Source organism: Orbicella faveolata, unplaced genomic scaffold (genome assembly GCF_042242905.1).
Source record: "Orbicella faveolata isolate gen_17 unplaced genomic scaffold, um_ofav_v1 contig_47, whole genome shotgun sequence".
Classification (NCBI taxonomy): domain Eukaryota; kingdom Metazoa; phylum Cnidaria; class Anthozoa; order Scleractinia; family Merulinidae; genus Orbicella; species Orbicella faveolata.
This window is the reverse complement of record NW_028301577.1, coordinates 14,022,070-14,033,301: the sequence shown is the minus strand read 5'-3', so window position 1 is coordinate 14,033,301 and position 11,232 is coordinate 14,022,070. Positions and strand designations below refer to the sequence as shown.

Genomic DNA, 11,232 nt, shown 5'->3' with positions numbered 1-11,232 from the left:
TAGATAATAAAGAAAAAACTGTTGAACAGTCAGTGGTTTTGAGTTCGAATCTAGGTTCGGTCTCCTTAACATAACCTAGGTAAGATGGAGTGTCTCCATTCTGTTGGATGGCATTGATAAGTTTTCAGTCCAATGCTAGAAAAATGATCATTTAAAACAGACGAAAGTTCCTACGGATCACTAATGCTACTGTTACCCCATTTAATTTCTTTTACAGAAGAGCTGAGGATTTTTCTCGAAGTAAGTTCATTAATTATTCGCCAAGTCAAACGGGAATTACCTTCGTTTTCATGCAACGCATTTTTGAAGAATTGTTCCTTGGCTTGTTTGATTTCATTGCAGCGTTGCGACATTTTTTAAATATCAACCAGTCAAATGCATTTCCAGACCGAATGGCCTTCACTTTGAGAACATCTTAATAATGCATTCTTTTCTTCAACTGAGGTGTGATCCAGGGTGATTTAGATGCCCAAATGCGTTTTGTACGCAGTGGGGCGTGCTTTTCAACGCCTTGGAAAAATAAATTTTTCCAAATGTCCAACATAACGTTTGGGTCATCATTAGGCACCTTAAGATACCAGGACGGGACGAGCTAGGACGGCTACCGGAAGTAAATTTACTCAACCGGGCAGGCGCACGAGAACTCTCGACTAATCTCTCTGCCGTCCTCGTCTGGTCGAGGACGTCATTTCGCCCGACTAGCCGTCCCATCAAAAAGGTTAGTATTTTGTACCTGTTTTGCCCCGCTAAATGTTCCAATCGACTTTTTTTTCAGTTATATTGATAGCAATGTTTATAAGGTTCGCATTTTTCGTGTTTGTAGTGTATAATACTACGCTGACATACGAAAATGTGAATAAAAATATTCCTCCTCTGTTCGTTTGTGTTTCAGTCACTGTTCAGTCGCTGCCACGAGTGTGCAAGTTCAATACAAACTGTATGCGTTGAGAATACATCAGTGTAAGTACAGTCAATAAAATGTTGTAAGAATGAATGCCATGGAGCATCTATCAAGCAAATAGAATATACATTTTCAAACTGATGTTTAGTTGTTGTTTTTTTTATACTACCCGGAACTTGATGCAACGTTCGTTTTATTTTCATAATGCTTTTACAGATGGAAATTGAAATGTTCACCAAAAGTCAGGATTCTTCGGCAACAGAATTCTCAAACGCTCCGGTGGCAAAAAGCCATCTGAAGCAGGTCGATCAGATTGTTCGTTTAATTGTTTCATACGGAAATTCAGTTTTCTCTATTAAAATATTGACAGATGTTTGCGTCGCTTATAAAAAAAAATAAATTCAGCATCGCTGTTCACTATCGTTTAAGCTTAATAGGATAACATTTCTACCATCCTTTTTATAGTCTAAAGGATGTTTGAATTACTGACGTCGCCGTCCTTTGCGAAAATACACATCTTCAGCATTTTGTTTTTGGCGACACGACGGGATCCGCGAAAGTTTCCCGCTTCCACTGCCGTTCCCGTCCTGGCCTTCCCGTCCTCGTATCTTAAGGTCCCTATTAGCCTGCGAACGCAGACGTATTTGCGGCTGTCGCTTGTCTCCGCCAAAAATAACGTCTGCGAACCCGAGCCAGGAAACGATTTCTGTGACGTAATGACTTTTGTTTCTCCTTGGCCAATCAGATTCCATGATAGAATGAAACTCGAGTGCTCGCAGCGAATACCTCGGGCAGTAGTTCTGGGGCTACTTGAGCTAAACTGTAATTGGTTCAAAATTCCTACGTCACAGAAATCGATTCCTGGCTCGGGTTCGCAGACGTTATTTTTGGCGGAGGCAAGCGACAGCCGCAAATACGTCTGCGTTCCTAGGCTACATAACTGTTTACCCTGTCCCAATCTTGTGTTGAAATATCATAGCGAAACCTGGCGGAGTCGAAATTGTTGAATTTCCAGTAAGTTAATGTAGGTATCAAGTTGCGGAGAAGCCAAATTACAGTTAAAGTCACCCATTAAATAAAACTCAACGTTCTCCGCATCGAGTTTGCCTTTACATGCAACTCACCTAACCGGGACAGTGAGTGGGCTGCATGGGCTATCTTTTGAGCGGCCGCTAAGCACAACAAACAAAATGGTCGACCAAAGAAACTATTTGATATCTTATTTCAGCTTCCTGCACGGGCATGGGCCTGTTCTCTGCCTGAGATTTGTGTATCACATTGATCTCTTCAGTTTGACTGTCATTCAGTTCGGCAGATAACACTGGCAAATGGTAACTACGAAAAAAATTCACCTCGTGCCGCCATGTTTTCGCAGTTTATCTCACCTCGGCCAGCCGGGATAGCCCGGCACGAACCGTTTACATGGTAAAAAGCTATCCCGCCTATCCGGGTGCCCCGGGCAAGTAGACAGGGTGCCCCGGGTAGGGGGGCTACCCTGTCTAGCATGTAAACGCTTCAATGCGTTTTCTAAAGAAACGTATGAGAAGTTAGCCCTCTCAGGGTAAGCTCGGTTAGCCGGGTAGCCCGGTTAGCCGGGGCACCCTCCCTCCATGTAAACAGGCCCTGAGACCGCTGCTCAAGACCGCTGCTCCATTGTTGTTCGCTAACAAAAGCACGGTCAAGCATGCCACTTGGAGCAATAGCTGTCGTCTCTCATACGCTGTTCTCAGAGCTGCATGTAATGCGAGTCTTCTCTTTCTATTTTTCGCAATTGCCAAATTAAGGCCCGACGAACACTCTACTTTGGCATTTCGCTAGTAAGTCCTAGCAATGACTAGCCGCGCATCGAGTGAATAGCACGCGGACACGTGCGTATTCCCGTGTTTTATTGAAGTGCAACTTGTGAAATAGGATCGACGCAGGTTCGATGTTTGTTACCACGCTGGAATTAAGTCGACCCTTAATCGCACCTATTTTTAATTTATTCGACCGATTTGAAATTACGAGCACGATTACTCCTTGAATTGTACGACACGAGGTCCAATTACTAATTAATCGTATCTATAACAAATTTCGGAATTTGAAAACCGTAGGAAACAGTGCGAAGGAAGCCATTAAAGCGCTCGTAATTGACGTGCGAATCACGTGGGTGTCCAATTACAGCTATCCAATTACAAAAAGTTCAAATTGGATACCTGTAATTGGACACCCACGTGATCGCGCGCCGATTACGCGACAAATAAGCGCGCGAGAACCAATCACAATCGAGAATTTTGTTACTGATACGATTAACAATTAAATCATTCGCTCTCGATTTCTATTGGCTGATAGTATATGAGTGGTTCAGCCAATCAGATTGCAGCATTTGCATTAGTATACGAGTAGAATTCTACTAATAATCTTTAGTAGATCGCTTTTTACTGATTCCTTAAATTTTGATAGCCGTTTATACGCTTCTCGTGTCTACGACTAAAACACTGCTTTTTCAGAGGCACTATGATCCTAGTGATTTCGGATCACTGATCCTGATCCGGATAATCCTAAAGGAACCCACCCGTAGTAAATCTGTTCATTTTCTGATATTTCACTCCTTTACAATAACTGGAGGCATTTTGCGCCAATAAAGTTGAAACTTCAACAATTGTTTAAATCGCTAAGAGTAATTTATAGATTATAGACTAGGGTATCTAAAAGATAATACTGCTGCGGCACATTCTGTTGGTAGTGACATATTTTACGCAGTGATTCATCTACAACTTCATGCATGATAACGCATCGATGGCGAGGAGTGATAAGAGATCTTGACAAAAAAGCACATAGTGATCTGAACTATGTTTGGACATAAAACGATACACATCAATCTCCCCTTTACCACATCGCGAAAATCGAAAGATGTGGAAATTGTAGGAGCAGAAATCTAACTTATAAATTCTGAACTGATACGCATTAAATGTCTCTAGAATGTTGACAGACTGTGTCGAGGACGCGTCCATCGCGATGTGTGAACGAAAATGCTAAAGCTTTACCTTAAATTAATGTTTAGATGAAAAGGAATAGATTGCAGCATATATGAAATTAGCGTGTTCTGCAGTTTCGTCTGTTGTAATAATCCCACAAGCTTTAGTAGGGGCGATTTCTCTTGAATTCGGCCAAGAAGGCGAGACTGCTAAGAAATGACATACTAGGTTTAAAATTAAGGTTACAGTATACCTTCAGGGGTGTCTCGCGCGCAAGCGATGTAGCGCGTACAGTTTAAGCTGTAGATACCTAAACCCCTATATCAAATTAAAGCTTATGGAGCTGGCTATCAAACTATACCAAGAATTTTGAAAGAAAATGAATTGTCGAATTTTTCACGACCACTAAATACGAGCGCCCGAATCACCTTTCGAAAGCTACAAGTCAAAGCGAATTTCGTTTTTCGCCAATTTAATGTTTTCCTCGGTTTCAGGGCCCAAAGCGCTTAAAAAACGTGTCTGCGTTTTGGCATATTCGATTGCAGTAAAAAGTTACAGAACACTTTCGAAATAGGATTAAAAAAATGTGGAGTGATCGTACAAAAATCGCTCTCGAAGAAAAAGTATTTCGAAATTAATAATTCCCAGACACGCTTTTGTAGTTTATATGTTAAACTAGCCACTGTCCAAATTTAAGAGCAATTGAACAAATTCCCTTTGAGTTATAACTCTTTAAAGTGTCTGCTTCAAGTGAAAAAATTTATTCGAGAAAACAGCGCTAAGAAAAATTTTCTGCTTCGCAAACAAACTCCGCCCACAAACGCCTTCAACTGGGTTCTCAGATAACTAAGCCAATCAGTGCAGGGAAACTTTACTACCGTTAACCTCCTGGTGAAATTTACGCGAGAATCCCTAAAAAACTCTTGTGTTTCGCAATGCGCTCAAGGAACCGAAGGCAGAAAGATAATTTTTCTGCAGCTCGGTTTTTCTTGAAGCTGGTCTGGCAAAATGGGGAAGACTAAGAAGGATACGAACGCTAGAGTGGCTGAGCGAAGGAAACAAAGAAAAGATAGCGCGGAGGGCAACTGTGTGTGGGCAAATGTGCATGGATAATATTTCAAATGGTCTCAATGAGTCCGACGATTCGTCGATATCGGACTCATCAGAAGAGTCTCTGTCAGCATCCCTGTTATTGCTGTCAAGTTCCGACATTTTTACAGAACCTTTCCTTTCTCTTACCACGAATATTTGCCCGCCTTATGCGATAACTATAGCTTCATCCGCGTGGCGAACTTTCGCTTCTTCACTCATTGATGTATTTTCATTCGTTCTTCGCTGTTTTCGCTTTTTCGAACCGGTCCATGGTTTAAACGTGGTCTATGTTTACTTATAACTTAATAGAGACACGCCTAATATCAAAAATGCTGGGTAGTCAGAACAACAATGCTGATCAACTGAGTAGTCAATTCGTGACATCCATATAGGTAATTCCCGCGAAAATCGTCTCGGTTGATTGCATACGCGCCATAGGGCTGTCAACCAAGCGGTAAACTTTTACTTCCGGTGAAAACGTAAAACCGTCATTTCTCCGCCAATATTAAGCCTTTTTCAAAAAATTTTTTCAGAAATAAGAGATTATTCTTCGACCACTATTTTGACCCAAAAATCCAAATTTGAAGAAAATTGCCGACCCGAAGGTATACTGTAACCTTAAGATGTCACAATTAATCCTCCAGATTAATTACAAACTTTCACATACTGCATTAACAACAAAAGCAAGAGTTGTGAAAGTCAGGCACAATCTCCTTCACAGCGTTTTACAGGTAAATGAGAGCAAAACACAACCACTAATCTCTCACTGGAATCCATGTGAGAAGGACGACAGCTCGACGTCCTCGTGTTCTTCGTGGCGCAACGCACTCTGGTAAACAGTGGCGCAGTGTACTCTGGTTAAATGCAATGCATTCTGGTAAAAAGTGACAAACTCGAGAATTCGTATCCCCTTCTATATATTCTTCTTAAATCCTGATTATGTTGCTGCTCGCTCGCTACACTCGCTCCGCAGCAATACTCACAGAGCATCTCTTTATAAATATTCGATACAATTTATCAATTTCAATTGATTTTATCGATTCAACACGCCCGCACTAATGACAGGATTGATTAAGAGCAGAGGTTAGAGTGTTCAATAATGTGGAGGACGACATAAATATATTGCCGAGTCTTTTCATAAGAAGAAATGTTTTTTAAAAGTCCGAAAAGGATGTGGCATAATTAAGCACCGAACTGCTTTTAGTTTTACGATTACTTTTTTGGACGTGACACGAGAAAAGAGAGCTTTGGGAGCTGAGAACAATAGAATCTAATGACAAATGGTAGAGCATCCCAGCAGTGTATGGAGATACAGTTACTGGACTCACTTTTGTAGAATATAGAATTCCCAAATATCCTCTGAATGAAGAATATGTTTCACACAGCACTAAGAGAACATTTCACTTAACTGACTGACAAGATTACGAGCCGCAAAGTCAAGAGCAATCCACGGAAATAGTAACGGTTACACTGCAGTAATTCACAGTAAGTAAACTAGTACGCGAAGATAATACAGTTTCAACCTGCAACACAGGTGAGATGCTTTTTATCAATACATCTTATCATGATATATATGGACAAAGTATAACTTAACTGTGATCGAGAAGAACAACCCAACACATGCAAAACAGTTCGGTCCGATTCCAACGTCGATTTGGAGTGAAAAACGTGAAAAACACATCAGTACCTTGTTGAAAAGAAAACCATTAGTTACCGTAATCCAATGAGATTTTTGCGGGCCGTTTGCAGAGATACGGTTTAGGAAAAGGAGACAAAAATGAAGAAAAGACAAGAAATCAACAGTTTGTCCTTCGCTGTGTCCAGGTTGCTATTGAAATGATGTTTTGCTGAGTCTGAAGGGAGCTTTATTAGTAATTAGCACAATCACATTGTCTTATACTTGATGACGCACGCATACCGCGTTATTAAGCTTCCAACAAACCAAGCCGAATTGGTGGAAAATCTCAAATGCGTCAATGCGTTCGGCTCGTGCTTAGCTCTGATTTGCTGCTATTTTGATGTTTAAATATATAAATGAACAAGAATATAATTCTCATCGAAAAATGGATATGAGAGAATGAGGATAAAGTGCGCAATTCATTATCGCGGAAATTAGTGAGTGCTTCGCAATTAAAAGTTGTAGTGGGAATGCTTTTTTCATAATTTCTACTAATTACAGCAATCGCTGACATAATAATGGTAATTGCTTGATAATCCTTAACTCATTGATTGATCATCTAAAAAACAATTAAGGTAGTAGATACCCGCAAAAATGGCCAAATTTTGTCAAAACTGGAGTCCAGAAAGTATGACCACTGAAAACCATATTTAATCATAACTTATGCTACATTAAGACTTTAAGTCTTCAGCTACCTGTGGCAATAAGTTTTAAGAGGTTTCGTCAAATCCTGGCCGAGCTAAGGGGTGTTGACTAGGACCCCTACTGTGAAATAGCTACAATTTTGGGGCAGGTCAATCTCCTTCAAAACCTGTCCTAATTGGGCCGAATTTTCGTTGCAAATGCAGGAGACATGATAGAATGCAATGACCTACTTTCCACCAGCTTCTGGGGGGGTTCTGTTTCCATGGCAACAAGCAAACATAAAAGAAAACTTTTTTCCTGTTTGGCACTCATTTAATGATCTATGTTTCACCTGTATGGCTTCAAAAACTACATCATTGCATTCTACAGGCAAAAATACACACCCCTGCCAACTTTGGTGAGAATTGGACAATTCGTTCTCTCAAACGACCTGCCCCTAAATTGCATAACCTCAAAAAATGTAACTTTTTCATCCCCAGATTTTACTACATTTTTGAATAATGAAATACATTTGAGACATTCTCAGCAGGTAAATGTTATTTAGACCTTAATAAAAAAGTATCTAAATAATGTTCGAAGTGAAAAATTAAAGTCCAAAAGCCCCAGGCTCATATGTTGGCCCCTCCTGCTCCTCATTCCTTTCACTGCGGCTTTTTCACTGACTGCGACGAATTTGGTACTGTTGTTTTGTTGCCTCTGAGGACTTTTCTGCAGGTGCACAGAGTCTCTGTTTATCAATGGCTGTCAGACCAGACTTGCAGTGCTCTCCAACCGCCAGGTTGAGCCCTCTTAGCATTGTTTGGACTGCTCTAGCACCCCATTGAAGAGGCAAACAGCAATGGCGCAAGCTGTCAACACTGTCTCAGGACCAGCAAAGAGTTTTTTTGGACTGATATCCCAAACAAGGTGATTTAGGGCCTCATTGTTGTTCTGTGAGAGGCCTTCCAATACACTTTGGAGAAGGTTTCTGTCCCACAAAGCCTCAAATGTGGGAAGAATCTCTTGCATCACAGCAGGGGCCACATTCTTTGGGCTGAATGTGTTGTGCCATTTGCCTGATCACACTGCCATTTGCACCATGAATCAGGCCCTTCAGGACAGTAGTCATGAAGTGCAGTGTCTTCAGTTGAGGCATAGTGGTTCCAAATGTGAATAGAAGCTGATCTTCTATTCACATCATAAAAATGGGATTTCCCTCGAATAATCCTCTCAGATGTTGGAAGCTCCGTGAAAGTTTTGCAATCATTGTTTGAGCATTGCAACACGAGAGTTCTCGCCAAGCCACAACCACTAACCTCTTCAAACTGTTGCAAAGTTCCTTGAAAGCACTCTTTACAAACAGCACAGGCTAAAATAACTCGCCTTAGAATGTCGACATCCTGGAATCGATATCCATTTGGCCTGTTGTAGGACTCCTTGCTCGATGGCTGAGACGAACTGTCATCTTCCAAGCGAAGCTTCTTCGCGGAGGGAGTTTTCTCTTTCTTCGAGTTAGGTTCGTCTTTAGGTTTCCGTGAACGTTTTCCCCGCGTAACCGATCTTCTAAGCGATCGAAATTTAGTTCTTGGCATTTCTAAGCGAAATTCTTCGAAAAAGCGAGCAAAAACTGTCTTCAAGGCGAGAGAAAGCTAAATATATTTTCACACTTTCGAAATATTGAGTTCCACGTTTCGGAAAGCTTCACGCTTCGTGTAAACTTGGTTCCAGTCTCCTCACGGTATACAAAGAAGTCCCAGGCGTCTCTGGAACAACGAAATCGGGTTTGGGTCTTTCGGGGTGCGTTTTGACCTCGAAAATTGACAAAAAACAACGCGTATGCTAGCTGGTTACCATAGAAACGAGAAATAAACAAAAAATATACAATTGAGGGCCCTTTAGATTTTATTATTTTTAAAGTGCGCAGGATAAGAAAAGCAAAAAATAAGTTCAGACATAAAAAATTTAGATATTGGGGAGGGTTTGTAGCTGCAAATAAGTTTCTTTCAGAATGATAACTTTTTTATGATTTTGCGGGTATCTACTACCTTAAAGTAAAACTTTCAATCAACGATAAGATCCATTTACAATTTTCTTTACTACATGACTAGATAAATGACTAATTCTCGTCCCTAGAGGATCTAGATCTCTGTCTTTTGCCATACACTTGGTTTAAAGTACATGTACATTTGACAAGCACATTTTTGGCAAGCTTCTTGCCGCAGGGTTGTGACGTAAATGTATGTTTGGCCACTATGGTAAAGAAGTATTGTCGAGAAGTAAGTGGCAAACATTTCAATCTATTCGTTAGAGCCCACTTCCCCTCACTAGCCTCTCTCGGGTTCTAAGTGTGACTTCACTAACACTGATTATCCAGCACAGAGCTCTTCTGTTCCGCGTTTTTTCTTTGGACGGGAAGAAATCGAGAGTAGAAAATGAGAGAATGTCTGCTAGGTCTGCATGTACGGTTTCCTGTGTCATAATAATTTATCCCCATCCACGAAAAATATGGCAGCAGTTTTAAATTTAAATACGTCATCACACCGATACTCCGATAGCTTCGAAATTTCATTCACTTTTCACGCATTGTCGAAACACGAGACCCCATATGACAAACTTCCCAATTTTTAGTTGCTTGTCTGTTGACTTCAATGAGGGATCACGGGACGGGGTGTTCTTCAGGTCCGCGTGACGTACGCGTTCAAATCACTTGAATCAACGATAACATTGTTCAAGCCTTCAAATGCCTACAGTGAAGAAAAGTGATCGATGAAAGGGTTTAATCCCACATGCAGATGATGATGATGATTTTTGTTATTATTATGTAAATAGGACCCAGCGCGCGCTCTGATGGGTAATTATATTATAGATAAGACCCTGCGCGCGCTCTCCAACTCTGAGATTCGGTTGTGTAGATCTGTTAAAATGTTCCTGCATCTTTGTAACTCTGACATGATTCTCTAAAGGAAAGAATGTCAACATTCTGAAATGGTATCTGATGTATTAAGGGCCCATTAACCGATCTTTTCGAGCCGTTGCTAAGGAAAATTTAGTCTCATCTAACCTCATTTTTAGTTAGTTTAGAGCAGGGGCGGGGGAGAACACTCTGCGACGCCTGGCACTTTTTGTGTATCTCAATCATCCAACAAAAAATGACGTTACATCCGGTAAAAAAGAGCGCTGAGCGGCAAAATCAAATTTGAATATGGCATAATCGTTCTCTCAATAAGTAAAATGGCAATATTTTGCAATCGGCCGGATATTTTTAACGTTTTATATGGCCACGATAAACAAAATTTTGTCTTCTTCCTCGTCATATCAGTTTGTTTGAAGGAAAGGGTAATTATTTATTCAAAAACACGCTGTTTTTGAAGGCGGTTTTTTAACGAAATGTCGCCATTTCTTCCTCGCTGAATTCCACAGGAGTCATCGTTTGTGTGGAAATAATGAATTCTAGGTAAGTTGCACTCAATTCAAATATCCTATTCTCATACGTAGGCATCACACTAAGAAAAATGCACAATGACAGGTTTCTAGACATGGGGGAACCTTATTACCAGAAGCGCATTTTTTAAAAATTTACTGTTGCCAACACTCGAGAGTATTTTGAGTGCTGTTAATCGTATCACTGCAAGAATAGACCCACACACAACGCGCTTTGCAGAACTTTCTTGCCGATCGACACTAACACAAACTCATGTGTTTGCTCATGACTCAAACTGATGCCATAAAATATGTTACGATTGGTTAAGAACCTTAAACAAGATATGTTTTCCCTAAGCAATCCCTTAATTGATAAACGCTTCGTTACAGGCAGGCCGTGAACCCCTTAAAAAAAGCAAGAGGATTAGTTTTAACGGCGATTAAGTAATTTGGACATGTCGTGGTTTTTCCTTATTTATAATCAAATTTATTTTCTCGTTTCAACGGTGTTAAACGTCAGCAACGCTAAGTTCCAATACCCCCCTACCACTGAGGTCAAC

General features: G+C 40.7%; 1 long non-coding RNA gene across 1 annotated transcript; it reads left to right on the top strand.

Moving 5' to 3' along the window:
- The first annotated feature begins 567 nt into the window (after positions 1-567).
- On the top strand, positions 568-1,042 carry LOC149097250 (uncharacterized). Its single transcript, XR_016204126.1, has 2 exons — positions 568-718; positions 893-1,042. It is a non-coding gene; the product is annotated as an uncharacterized LOC149097250 (long non-coding RNA).
- Positions 1,043-11,232: the final 10,190 nt, after the last annotated feature.